This window comes from Macrosteles quadrilineatus, unplaced genomic scaffold (genome assembly GCF_028750875.1).
Source record: "Macrosteles quadrilineatus isolate MER2022 unplaced genomic scaffold, UCM_ALF_1.0 Scaffold_2__2_contigs__length_208266976, whole genome shotgun sequence".
In the NCBI taxonomy this organism is placed as follows: Eukaryota; Metazoa; Arthropoda; class Insecta; order Hemiptera; family Cicadellidae; genus Macrosteles; species Macrosteles quadrilineatus.
This window is the reverse complement of record NW_026542595.1, coordinates 93,246,036-93,261,332: the sequence shown is the minus strand read 5'-3', so window position 1 is coordinate 93,261,332 and position 15,297 is coordinate 93,246,036.

Sequence of the window (15,297 nt, the reverse complement as noted above, 5' to 3'; positions counted from 1 at the left end):
GCTGAGATCATCTCCAGAGGAAATGGGAATTCCTGGCACGTCCAAGGAACAAGTCCAAGCCTTAATCGGGGATTTGCTGAGATCATCTCCAGAGGAAATGGGAATTCCTGGCACGTCCAAGGAGTTCGTCACTGTAAGCCTTGAGTTTCCCGCCTGGTAAGATATGACATTTTAATTAAATTATATTTTATATGTAAACAAAATTATTTTGTTTTTGACCACGCAATGGATTAAATTTGTTAACTCTAATTTCGAGACCGATAATCTTTGCTAATGACCACACTGACCCACGACCTTTGTAGTCATCTTCTTCCTTGATCAGCTTTTGAAAAACATCGCTACAAAATGTCTGTAAGTTTGTAGATTCGTAAATTGGCTCATTTTTAGTTTTAAAACAAAGTTCTTTTCGTTCTTTTTCCGATTCTTCCTTCACTTCTTCCGCACGTTCTTTCACATAAATCGACTTAACAATTACATTACACTTTAACGTCTTGAATTGTGTGATTTTTTCTTGTAGTTTATCGATCATAAAAGGTTTACAATAATCGAAAAAGCTTAAATAATCCAAATGATTCTGTAAATTTTTCATGAAATATGTGTTAAGGCGACTCTTAGCTGCCGATTCAATTTTTTTAATAACAGTTTAACCGCAAACATTTTTTAAATGTTTTGGATTTTCATCATGTCTATCTTGTTCCCTATAACATAATTGACAATGTTTACAAAACTTTAGTTTGATAGTGCTCAAATAATTTTGCATTTTCACGAATAAGTTAGTAACATACACTTCACTGATAAAGTTATTTTATTTGAAATTCACTCACTATACTTTCCGCCTATACCCTACATGTTTTCACTAAGTTAACTAGTTCACTGGTTCACTAGTTACCACTTTTAGCCGCCACCTTGCGTTTCGCTCGCTCAGACGACGTGTTTGGTCGAAGCTGAGGTTGGCACCCGCACTTATAATGGTGAGTGCTGACTCGTACTCGCCAAATTTCCCTTTTATCCAGTTGAGCTTTGTGCAGTAAGGCAGCTTCAATCTGAAGGTGAAGTCATCCCTTTTCACTATCTGAACAAATAACAAACTGCATTAAAATTTAAATATACACAGTTAATATTTCATGTTTATTTGGTTTTTATTATACAATATTAAGTTGTCATTATTCTTCTCATCCATATTTAATACTAGCAAAAATATTATTTTGTTGGGCATTTAATAGACAAAAATATTTGTAAAAAATGAAACAGGACCTATACACATTTAACATTTATAATTTCGTTAAACCATTGCAAATTTAAAAACCATATATAAAAAACTAAAGTTGAAAAATATGATTTTATTATTTTCAAACTACTATATATGATAAAGCAATATAATCCTTCAAATCAATACCATTTATTAAATGATAATTATTCTGTTAGATATCAAATGGAAAAACACTCATCTATTTAATACACAGTTATAAGTCTGCATAATATAAAACTAGATATTTTGTTGCTTATTAATTTTAATATCCTAAGCCAACATGAATATAGTTAAAGCAAAAGCTAAATACCTTCACCACAGCAAACCTGTAGATTAACATATAGTTAAAAGTAGTTATTATTTAAATCCCATTATCAGGTGTTAAATTTTTATAGACAAAAGTTACGTTAAAGTATCAAAGCATTCAACACAACATAAAAATAGCTCCAAATTAAATTAATTTAAAACCACTACATAAAATCAAAAAGCTACAAATTTTCAACAATTAAGTAGAGTTGTTAATTAATCAAAATTAAAAAATAAATAAATCTTTAGCAGCAGATTAAGTTAAAAAAAAAATTATGTGAGATAAGTTAATTTAGTTTTATATTCAAAGTTAAGTTACTATTTACCTCGATATTCCCCTAAGGGAAGGTGCTCTTGATGACTATGAAGAGGTCCTCCGCAGACTCCAAACCACTATCCTGGATGAAACTGATGTCCCAGGAGCTGGGTGTGGTGAGTGCTGACGAAGACATGGTTGCCAGCCTGGTGGAAATCGGAGGTTGTATAGCCGAGCGAAAAGCGGGTGGGAGTAAGGTAATCGGCACTGTACAAAGTCCCTGCGGTCACAGTATCACCACGTGCGGACATCGACGTCAGCACAGATCTCCGGGTCACTACACTCTCTCCTTCCATTCACTCAATCTTTACTTCGTTAAACATAGATACCGTCAGCTATAGTAAATATGATATATACCTATTTCGTTATCAAGCTATACCATTGGTCTAATAATGAATCTTAGTACAGGTACCGATGCTAGGTAGACTTGTAGTACACACAGATGAATGATGGATCGATTTCATTCGGCCCCCTCCCCTGAGTCACCTCAAGTACGACTCATTCTTCATTGGGGCCCATAAGGTAGTTAGGGGATTCTTCATCCGAACTATCCCAATAATCACTGAGGAATTCCTCACCAATAGCCCTCAACGTACTGCTTGAAACTGACTCCCCATCACTGTCCTCAGTATATTCTTCTCGATCATCCCCAGCTTCGCTCCTTACCTCGGCACTCTCATCACTGCCATCCTGCCCCTGAACCATCAGGTCTAATGAAGTGTTTGGATCCCCATGCCCTCCACTTCTGGCAAAACTGTTCGGCACCTCGTCGTCTGCCTCATCCTCCGTGCCGTCAGGAGAATTTCCTGCCTCCATTTCCTGCCTATATGTGTCAGTTTCTACTACTTCACTAGACATCTTGCTTTATAAGTAATATAAGATTCAAATTTTATACCTATGTCCTCCTTAATCTAACAGTAATATGCCTTGCTTATACGAAACAAACACACAATTATTATTCTACAGAAATCATTTCCTACAATTCTTATCATATAAGTGATAACAATCATTCAAGCTCATCAAAGTTTGTAGTGAGCACGGCAACGGCGACCAGGATGGTGACGATGTTGCCAAAACGCCCCACGATCGTTGGACCCCTGCCTCGTCTCGTTGTTGGTAGAGAGGGTAGATAGATTCCAACTAGGATGTAGCGGCGAACATCTTCTATCTTCTCGCTTCTTTCTTCTCTCTTCTATCTTCTAACGAGCGGGTCGGCACAGATAAAAAATCAGTCTCTAGAGACGATAATGTCCGAACTATCCCGACGCTGCCGCCAATCGTACCGGTCGCGAGTAAAGTCCAAGGGTCTACAGGAGGTATCGCTGCCACCACTACTCTAATTAAGGGAGAGTAGGCCCTAATGACACAACGGAGATAAAAAGAGATGATAAATAATTACTCGGGATGATGAAAATAAAATAATAGATTTGATGCTGAAAACTTGAACTTAAGGTTTATTCGAATATTATAGAACAATGTGTGTATAAATATATAGAGTGTGAGAAATGATTTGAACATTATGATGGGTGAAGCGCGATTACTACCTCGATGACCAGGTCTGCGTGCCCCCTCGCTATTTCAATACGTGATCAACAAGTGAAAGTTGCTCGGTGATAAATGCAAGCGGGAGTTACACCGCCGTGTATAACGAGTCAAATTATATTGCATCAACAGCATTGAATGCAAGCAGAAGAAAAAACACGGTGTACCACGGTGATAAATGCAAGCGAAAGTGACAACACTGACAACTGACATTATGCAACACTGCAACGGTGCAAGACGTCGCATGACAATCTATCTTACACAATACTATGAGTTATTTTTGAGTAGTTTTTTTTATTAGAAATCGCGTCAATCGGGATTGTGGTATTTTATTCTAATAATTGAAACCATGGATTAATTTATGATTCTATTTCGAACACCTTTGATTGAGATTAAAATTAATCCATCTTTGAATATCGAGCATTTTAATTCGTTTGTTTATTTAAGACCGATTTTACGGTATTATATTCTACTAATTAACAGCTTTTATTCTATGTCAATTTAATGCCTAGTAATCGTGTAGTAAGTTTTAAAGCTCTCCCTACTAATTTTGAAATATTTAATCACCCGGGGTTTTATTTAAACCATGTATAGTTTAGACCTACTTACATCAGTATAACTAGTAAATCGTAGCTAGTGTCACCAACATGAACTAGACATGAAAGAAAAGAAGCTCCAACATTTTTATATCGGCATATTAAGGAAGTCTAATTTCAACTGCTGCTCAAAGGTATATGAAATTGCCAAAGTAAATAGCACTAACTAATTCCTTGATACGCACCAGCTCACCTTGATTGTCGGTATTTGCAGTGATTGCCATGTGATGAAACATGTTCTTAAAATCTTTTATGTACTGCGTTATTAGTCGATTAGCAGCTGGTTTACAGACAGAACATTAATTCAAATATTCAATAATACTCTCAGAGTATGTCACTAACTTGTTCCATTCCTCTCGAGCCATTGTAATTTCCGGTCTAGGTTTTTCCTCAATAGAGTTGAATAGAGCATCCAAAACGGGGTCTTCCCAGTCCAATGACTGTGCGAGATGGTTTTATAGCGTTGGATACGAAGTGTTGGTTCAGGATTGTATGATGGTAGAATCTTTATGTTTTCTGTGTAGAGCGGGGAGAAACCGGACGGACTCATCAAAGTCTTTTTCGAAAATACATGATTGAGTTCAAACATTCTCATTCTGGGGCAATTTGTACCTGTATCTACAATTTATTGTCTACAATTTCTTGTCCACAATGTACATTGTAGGATCAAAAGATTCTCCTTCATTCTCTAGTCCAATCAATACATATAGGGTGTCAGATAAGAGGAAACGGTGTTTTACTATCAATGTAGACTCGAAGAAGCCGACACTAGTGTGGTAGAATTGTAATTCTGGTTGATGAGGAAAAGAAAGCGAAGTGCTTGCCAAATCCTGACTTTGCGGGTAATAATAGTTTACCAATGTGCTTGGTGATGACGGTGGAGTTTTGGAAACGTTTGACGAACTGTGCGAAGCAGTGACAGTGCTGCTTGTGATGCATGGTTGTTGCAAGAGCGTCAATGGAGTATTTGCAGCGTTATCGACAACAGCAGCAGCAGTGATGCACGAAACAGAGCTAGCAGATAGTGGAGTCAGTGTTTGGTCGTGGTTGTTTGTGTATATCAAATGAAATACGACCAAATAAATAAAAGAAAAGTAGTTTAAAAAGAGAGTTAAATTTTGTGTACAATTCTGTAGAAAACAAAAATCTGACTAAATCAAATCATAATTGGTTGCTATGACAACGTCATCAGCTGACGCTACACCAGACGAAAATAAGTCTTTAGATAACGGTTTTAGTCGGGGTCACCATTTTGGACGTGGTTGTTTGTGTATATCAAATGAAATACGACCAAATAAATAAAAGAAAAGTAGTTTAATAAGAGAGTTAAATTTTGTGTACAATTCTGTTGAAAACAAAAATCAGACTAAATCAAATCATAATTGGTTGCTATGGCAACGTCATCAGCTGACGCTACAGGTGTAACTCGACGACGTTTAGTCTTGGTTTTGTCCTCAGGAGGCGACATCTTCCGCTTGGCGACAATGTTTTCCAGCTTGGCAAAGTCCGATTATGCATGACTACTGGTAAAAAATTTGGTAAACAATACATCAAATTACATTTGTTATGAGCTGGACTTCTATACCTGCCACTGATATGACAGTGATCTTTTATTTTCTCATCGCCCACATCAAACTTTTGTTCGCAAATATGGCATACATTTGGCGTATTAAATCTATTTAATTCCTCAGGTGTGAGCATCTATATATAAAACTAACTGGATTGCGCGCAAGCCGTAAGGCTCGTGTAGAGCTTTCCGAGCCAATACAGGTGTGTATCGGGATTGCCGCATGGGCAAATTGAAGGCAGCATGTGGGATAAAGCGCGTGAAACCGTGTTGTCGACACCTGACCTTGGGCGCACGTGCGTGTTACAATAACCTCCCTCAGTCTCAGTCTACGTCTACATCCAATGGTGAGAAGTTGTGCTGCCTTTAACTGCACGTCCCAATGGAAGAATGGGAGCGACATTTCATTTCATATGTAAGTAAATTATTCTTCAATCTGGTAATATTTGAATACTGTAACGGCTATGACTATCAATATTTAACCGTAAATTCGTATTTATAATAGCTGTTTTCATTGCATCTTTCACTTCAATAACTTAGATAGACCTACTATGGACATTAACACAGATATAAAAGAAATTGTAATGCTGGATGGGAAGGGTACTGTTACTGTTTCATTTATCTATAAAACAAACAAAAACTGTTAGTTTTATACTTTGATGCATATTTAAAACTTAAAAATGACATAATTCAGGAGTAGTGTGATTGGTTTTGGAAATAACGTACGTAGTATATATAAATACAGTTTGGCCAAACTAAAGGCCGGATTGAAAATAGAGACCCAAGAACAACTCGTTTTAATTTGCCGGCCATACATTTTAACTTGTTGGATATTACAGTCAAAGATATATATTATAATTTCCTTAAAATATAATATAATTACACATTTTAATTCAGCTGGCATTTCTTTGACTATGCATTACATTTTCTTTGTAGATTTCCTTTTAAGAATCCTGCACTTCTCAAGAAATGGGTAATAGCAACCAAAAGGAAAAACTTTGTCCCAACTCAGTTGACTTCCCTGTTTAGCAAACATTTTACTCCAGAGGATTACGAACCCCATGTTTATCCCAATCAAGTGAAGAAAAGGCTAAAGCATGATGCAGTACCAATCAAATTTGAATTTCCCGGACACATGCAAAAATCGACATCTAAAAAGATAAGGACAATCAACAGAAATCTATCATCAGTAAGTGATTTGGTTTTTGTCTGTACTAATGATTGTAATTATTTCAATTGCAGCACGATCTTTTTGGTACAACAATTGCTTATTTAAATTAACGGCATTTTTTACTACTGTATAGCTCAAAAGATATACAGGCCTCCCTACAAGATAAGCCGCCAGAACCAATATTACCGGCTGCAGACGACTCCACGAGTGGTGACCAATTGTCAAGAGATGCCTATCCACAGTCAAGTCCTACAAAGACGGGTTCAGAAGCCATCACAATACCACAGAAGCCTAATTATACGACTGGGGAAAAAAAGGTAGAGTGTATTTGTAATAAGATATAATAAAGTATATCGGTAGTTCATAACGCATTCTCCCCAATAAAGGTTACTTCAAAAAGCTTATTCTCTAAATCTAAAAAATATACACTTCCGGTTATCTTTACTTTTGACATATTGGTCCAATATTGATACTGTTTTGTAACCGGTACTGATAATTTTAGGTTAAAATTAATAATCCGTTACATAAAGTTACTAAAATTAGATACAAACAAAAGATAACTAATAACTATAAATAAACTATTTTATTAAACTATTTTACCGTATTAAATAACTATTTTATACGGCAAAGTCGTTTTATTCTTTTTAGATCCCACCTACACCAACTAAATTGCGACTTCGGCGCAAGATTAAGGTACTCCAACAACGACTGAAAAGGAGGGAGAGGAAAATTGAAACAATGAAATATGTGATTACACTACTGAAAGAAAAGGTCAATGCCCCTGTAAAGCTATTAGAAGTGTTAGATGATAACTTTTCTGGCTTCCCGTTAGAATTAAGTGTACACTCTTTGAAAAATACGAATGAAGCTAAATGTAAAAAGACATATTCTGAAAAAATGAAGGAGTTCGCATTAACTTTATATTTCTACTCCCCAAAAGCTTATTCCTTTTTGAGGAATAATAAATTTTCATTACCTAATCCGTCAACATTGAGGAAATGGGTAGGCAGTTTTAACTGCATGCCCGGATTTCTTCAAGAGGTGTTTCAATATTTAAAACAAAATGTCAGTTCTTCTCCATGTTTACAAGATGTTAACCTTGTATTTGACGCAATGAGCATTCGAAAGCAAATCATATACGATCACTATCTAGGTAAGAATTTTGGATATATTAACTTAGGTAATGAATTTAACGGAGGTGATTCTGAAACTTTGGCTACGGAATCATTAGTGTTTCAAATTGTAGCATTAAGAGGTAATTTTAAATGTGCTGTAGGTTACTTCTTCATAGACAAGCTAAGCTCTGAAGTCTTATCTAAACTAGTTAAGACGTGTGTATTAAAGTTGTTTGAAGTTGGTGTTCGAGTCCATAATGTAACATTTGATGGGACAAGTTCAAACATAACAGCAATGAAAAAGCTTGGATGTGAATTACCAGCACGTCCATTTTTTTTATGTAAACCACAATGGTATGGATCATAAGGTTACAATAATGTTAGACGCTTGCCATATGCTGAAACTAGCTAGGAATACGTTAGCTGATAAGGGTACCATTGAATCTGTGACCGGAATGATCGATTTTAGATTTCTTAAAAAACTCAATTCCCTACAAAATGAGGAGGGTCTTAGTTTAGCCAATAAGCTGTCCGACAAACACATATTTTTCAGAAATAGGAAAATGAATGTCAAACTTGCTGCACAGACTTTAAGTTCAAGCGTTGCCGACGCGCTAGAGTTTTTACTAAAGAATGACCATCCTGATTTCATAGGTTGTGAGGCAACAATTGAGTTTTTGAGGATTATTGATCAATTGTTTGATTTTTTGAACAGCAGGGATCCATTTGGGAAAAATTTCAAAGTACCGATACGGAAGGACAATTTAGAGTATATAAATGGTATGCTACAGAAATGTTTGAACTATTTAACCTGTTTGAAAATTGAAAAAGTTCCTATTCTCAATCATGCCAGGAAAACGTTTGCTCTCGGCTTCATCACCAACATCCACACGATAAATATTTTGATGAAAAGTTTATTAGAGGAGCATGAATTTAAGTACATATTAACGTACAAGTTTTCTCAAGACCACCTGGAATTGTTATTTTCCTGTATAAGATCTCAAGGAGGAAATAACAATAATCCAAATGTGAAACAGTTCCAGTGGGCTTTAAGAAAACTTATGTTTCCCAATAGTGTCCAGCCATCTGATAAAGGCAATTGCTTATCATTTGACTTCAATCAACAAAGTTCTGTAATGAGCTTCAACGAATTATCCCAAGTAGTTGGACATAGTGATGAATCCAATGATGCTGATGATATAGAATGTATGTCATACATGTTAGAAGGCATAGAAGAGTCGTCTTACTATAAAGACAATGTACTATATTATATTTGTGGTTATGTGAAGAATGCAGTAATCTTTTGGTAACTGGCGATTCAAATCCAAGCCCTTGCACTAATTTTACTGATTTTCTATCAAAAGGAAAATTAATCAGGGCTTCGCCAGATGTACTGAAAATTGTTAAGTTCATGTACAATCAAATTGTTGCATATTCCAAAGATTGGCAAAAATGTGATGCTTCAAAAACTATTTTATTGGCATGTAGAACCTTTGCTGGCAACGTTTTTCTTAATCATAAAGGTAATAATGAATTTGGCGAGGAAAGCCATGACATGAAATTAATCAAACTAATTGGTATTATTTTTAACAAAATTATATGCCACAGCATTTCTAAGCGTAAAACAGCAGAAGCTTCTCTGTCAAAGCTTGGTATGCGGCAGAAGTTAAATAAGCTTATTCTTTTTAGCAATGTTTAGGCTAAATATGTTTCTTTGTTTTACAAAGTTTCCTAAATAAAATGTTTCTTATACAATCTAACCTTGTTCTTACTAATACCTTACCCCAGAATATTTTGTATTTTACGAGAAACGAATAAAACCCATTTTTTAACATAGACTATTTTGTATTGTAACATTGAAACATAATTTGTTTCGTTAGAGTAGTAAGTGAAGAAAGAACCACGCCATAAAGGTTTCTTAATTGTACTATTTTATTACTTGTATTCCATCATAAAAAAAATTAAATCGGAATTAAAATTATATTTGATCAGAAACCTCAGTGTGAAATATCCGCCGTCAGTTAATATTTATTAATTGTAGTACCCGAACTCGGTTACTTACAGCGTTATTTTTACACTTTTATTACTTGTACAAAAGTTCATGAAAATTGATTATTAAAATGCCTTACAACGTTTTAGTAGAGAGTAAAGGGCATGGATAAAGTGCATCGTCCTGGCCGCGACAATGCTAAGATGTGGCGCAGCGAGACGCTTAATCCCACATGACGCCTGCAAAATCTAAAACGCAACCCCGGTCGTTGGCTCGGGTCGCGGAGCCTAGCAGCCGATCCAGTTAGTTTTATACTTATGTCGATGGGTGTGAGTGTCGCCCATAGCTAGCTTTTGATCACATATAGCATTAATCTTTAACGCCTCATCACGTAACATTTCTATAAAAACTCTACCGGCATCTTTTCCCCTATAAATTACAGGTTCTGATTTTAAACCTAACGTATTAATTATATAATATGAAAAACTCATAGGCACAGGCCTGGCTTGTTTGACAGTGTTTGACTTAGGTTTACTGTTTAGACAATTTACTGAACAATCACTATCACAAGTTGTCTTACTGCAAATGTCACAAATATCTTCTTTGAATAATAAAGCTTCAAAGTCTGCATAGCAGACAAACGGTATTATTTCTTTATGTTTGTAGTTTCAAAACTTCAATATGTTGTTAATTTCATCCGGCATTTCTACATAAACTGGACTGTGAGTATTGCAAATTAATTTATGTCTGTCATAAGCAGACTTTCTTGAAAAATGAGTAAGATAACTTTTACATATGAAAATAATACCATGGTGTCTGGTGATTTGGGGTCTCACGAGGCGTTCGAAATCTTTAATATAAGCAAAGTGTGTAGTGGAATCATCTTTCAACAGTAATAAATCTCTATGATCAGCTTTTTCAAATTTTGAAACTTTTATGGGATAAACATAGTAATTTCTACTTTTTGACTCTTTTTCAAGTCCGAATACGTTAATACCAATGTTGTTTGCTCTTTCAAACTTTGGAATACTTTTTAAAGTTACAGGGTAAGTTACAACATTCCAATTATAGCGTATTTCCATATCTTGGTTATTTAAGTATTTGTTTACTCTATGTGGGTTTCCGTCAGTAATAAATTCAGAATAAACTGCATATTTAAAGCAGTACACATCATTATTTTGTACATTTACAACAGCTCGTTTCAATGCTATATTATCGGACAAAGCAATGTGTTTTTGACCACGCAATGGATTAAATTTGTTAACTCTAATTTCGAGACCGATAATCTTTGCTAATGACCACCCTGACCCACGACCTTTGTAGTCATCTTCTTCCTTGATCAGCTTTTGAAAAACATCGCTACAAAATGTCTGTAAGTTTGTAGATTCGCAAATTGGCTCATTTTTAGTTTTAAAACAGAGTTCTTTTCGTTATTTTTCCGATTCTTCCTTCAGTTCTTCCGCACGTTCTTGCACATAAATCGACTTAACAATTACATTACACTTTAACGTCTTGAATTGTGTGATTTTTTCTTGTAGTTTATCGATCATAAAAGGTTTACAATAATCGAAAAAGCTTTAATAATCCAAACGATTCTGTCCATTTTTCATGAAATATGTATTAAGGCGATTCTTAGCTGCCGATTAATTTTTTTTAATAACAGGATAACCGTAAACATTTTTTAAATGATTTGGTTTTTTATAATGTCTATCTTGTTCCCTCTACCATAATTGACAATGTTTACAAAACTTTAGTTTGATAGTGCTCAAATAATTTTGCATTGTCACGAATAAATTAGTAACATACACTTCAATGATAATGTTATTTTATTTAAAAGTCCCTCACTATACTTTCCGCCTATACCCTACATGTTTTCACTAAGTTAACTAGTTCACTGGTTCACTAGTTACCATTTTTAGCCGCCACCTTGCGTTTCAGCTCGCTCAGACGACGTGTTTGGTTGGAGCTGAGGTTGGCACCCGCACTTATAATGGTGAGTGCTGACTCGTACTCGCCAAATTTCCTTGTTATCGAGTTGAGCTTTGTGCAGTAAGGCAGCTTCACCCTGAAAGTGAAGTCGTCCCTTTTCACTATCTGAAAAAATAACAAACTGCATTAAAATTTAAATATACACAGTTAATATTTCATGTTTATTTGGTTTTTATTTTACAATATTAAGTTGTCATTATTCTTCTCACCCATATTTAATACTAGTAAAAATATTATTTTGTTGGGCATTTAATAGACAAAAATATTTGTACAAAATGAAACAGGATCTAAAAACTTTTAACATTTATAATTTTGTTAAACCATTACAAATTTAAAAACCATATATATAAAACTTAAGTTGAAAAATATGATTTTATTATTTTCAAACTACTATATATGATAAAGCAATATAATCCTTCAAATCAATACCATTTATTAAATGATTATTATTCTGTTAGATATCAAATGGAAAAACACTCATCTATTTAATACACAGTTATAAGTCTGCATAATATAAAACTAGATATTTTGCTGCTTATTAATTTTAATATCCTAAGCCAACATGAAATATAGTTAAAGCAAAAGCTAAATACCTTCACCACAGCAAACCTGTAGATTAAGATATATTTAAAAGTAGTTATTATTTAAATCCCATTATCAGGTGTTAAATGTTTATAGACAAAAGTTTCATTAAAGTATCAAAGCATTCAACACAACATAAAAATAGCTCCAAATTAAATTAATTTAAAACCACTACATAAAATCAAAAAGCTACAAATTTTCAACAATTAAGTAGCGTTGTTAATTAATCAAAATTAAAAAAATAAATAAATCTTTAGCAGCAGATTAAGTTAAAAAAATTTTAATGTGAGATAAGTTAATTTAGTTTCATATTAAAAGTTAAGTTACTATTTACCTTGATATTCCCCTAAGGGAAGGTGCTCTTGATGACTATGAAGAGGTCCTCCGCAGACTCCAAACTACCATCCTGGATGAAACTGATGTCCCAGGAGCTGGGTGTGGAGAGTGCTGACGAAGACATGGTTGCCAGCCTGGTTGAAATCGGAGGTTACATAGCCGAGCGAAAAGCGGGTGGGAGTAAGGTCATCGGCCCTGTAGAAAGTCCCTGCGGTCACAGTATCACCACGTGCGGACATCGACGTCAGCACAGATCTCCGGGTCACCGAGTTGGCCGACCTAGTTACACAACCACATTTGTGGAACACGTGTACTAGAATGATTTGCACTCCAAGTTAGCAACATCTCTTCACTTCTAACTAGCATATGGTACAATAACAAAACCTAGAGCAACTTTTCTGAAGAAATATCGACTATACACATATTTTAATTTGCATTTTACAAATTAACAAATAAACAACTTAAACGCACTCAGTGGCAATAAAACATAATTGCAGATAATAGGTCCTATATCCACGTTAAATGCATGTTCAAATATTCAATATAAATTATTTCACAATTATTTATAATGAATAAAAGTGAGCTACACTGATTTACTCATTTTAAATAATAACAGAAAACTCAAACCTTTACCATCAATTTCGAAGTGTTAAACATTATCTGTGTATAACACTACAGTATTGGGAGGTTCAAACATGTGCTTAAAGCTATTGAATTATACACTTCACAAAGTAAAAATAACTTAAAACTTTTAGAAAAATGTATAACTTTTTCCCACAACCACAATTTAGGAAACATGTACTAAAATGAGTAACACTCCAAGTTAGCAACACATGTTTTTTTCTAAGTACTTTATGGTACGTTAACAGATCCTAGAGCATATTTTCTGAAGAAATATCTACTGTGCAGATATTATAATTTTTATAACTTAATTATTATTACTTATATACACAACCAAACAGACGCCTATTATATAACACGATAAAAATAAAAATTAACAATATGTCTATCAGACGTCTGTCAAGAACAACTTCCGCTCACATCTCCACTTGCATTACACAACCTATTGCATCACCTACTTGAATTATTCACCTTCATTAATATCAGAAACATACGCACGACCAAACACCCATTACATAACACAAACAGAATTACAAACAACAAATCCACCTTGACACGCAACGCATCTGAACTCAATTCAACTCACACACACTAACTCCCTGTTCACACACACACACACACTCCATGTTCTGAAATTCTCTTCCTATCTTTCGCATGTTAACAGTTCTGAAGAACCCACTTTCCCCCTACTAGTATAAGCGTAAATATACGTTTTAAGTGTTATAAGACGTATCTTTATTTACTTTCCGTAAAATATTTACCCAATTGTACGTTCCTTGTACACCAAGCTCTTTCCACATCAGTAGACGTTGCCCGGATCGGGCACAAAATTGATATTGCGCATGATCGAGGTGTAGATAGGGTACTCTCAGCCGGATGTAATTTAACCACAGCTGATTAGCTGACGTCAGTAGGTGTTTGTATTAAATAAATTATTATGGATAAAAAGTGTTGGCTTGAGCGGGTTTCGAACCCGAGTTTTTTGAATGGTAGTTGGAGTCGTTACTATTTGAGCTACAACAGCAGTGTTATGAGTATAGGTTTTATAGTGGTAAATGATGCCTTATATATACAGGGTGTGTAAATATTGTAGGTTTGATTTTAACCTGGTTCAATGCTAACCATTTATTTAGAGGTTCACGGGTTCGATTCTAACCTAACACAAAAAAAAGTCATTTCTGGTTCAATTCTAACGCTGGATGTAATCTATTCACAGTTGTTTATTTCAGCTGATTAGCTGATCACGTAACCAGGTTTAGAGGTTCACGGGTTCAATCCTAACATATGCTAAATATGTAGTAGTTTTAAAGGTTTATGGGTTCAATCCTAACCTATTATTGGAGGTTTGTGGGTTCGATCCTAACATATGCCAGAGGTTCATGGGTTCAATCCTAACCTATCATTTGGAGGTCTATGGGTTTAATTCTAGCTTATGCTAGAGGTTCATGGTTTGATTTTAATCTAACACAAAACATGTTATTTCCGGTTCAATTCTAATCAATTGTTATGTATTATAGTGGGAGGTTTGATTCTAACATATGCTATGGGTTCAAACCTAACCTAGCTGGAGAGGTTTATGGGTTTAATCCTATCACAGTAGGTTTTGTAAAAACTTTATATAGTGTATAATGCTTAAGCGAAACCTGATCATAAAAGACTATTATACTAAATGTGTAGTAGCATTGGAGGTTGGCATGCTGTAGTGTATAATAAATATAAAACAGCTGAAAGAGGGCTTAACTTTACCATTAAATGCCACCAAATATCATATGTTAAATGAGTTACTTAGGGTTGGGTTGTTTTTTTTGTATAGTGGGAGGTTCACTAGTTCAATCCTAACCTATCATTTGGAGGTCTATGGGTTTAATCCTAACATATCACTTTAGGTAAGGTTTATGGGTTTGACTCTAACTTAAC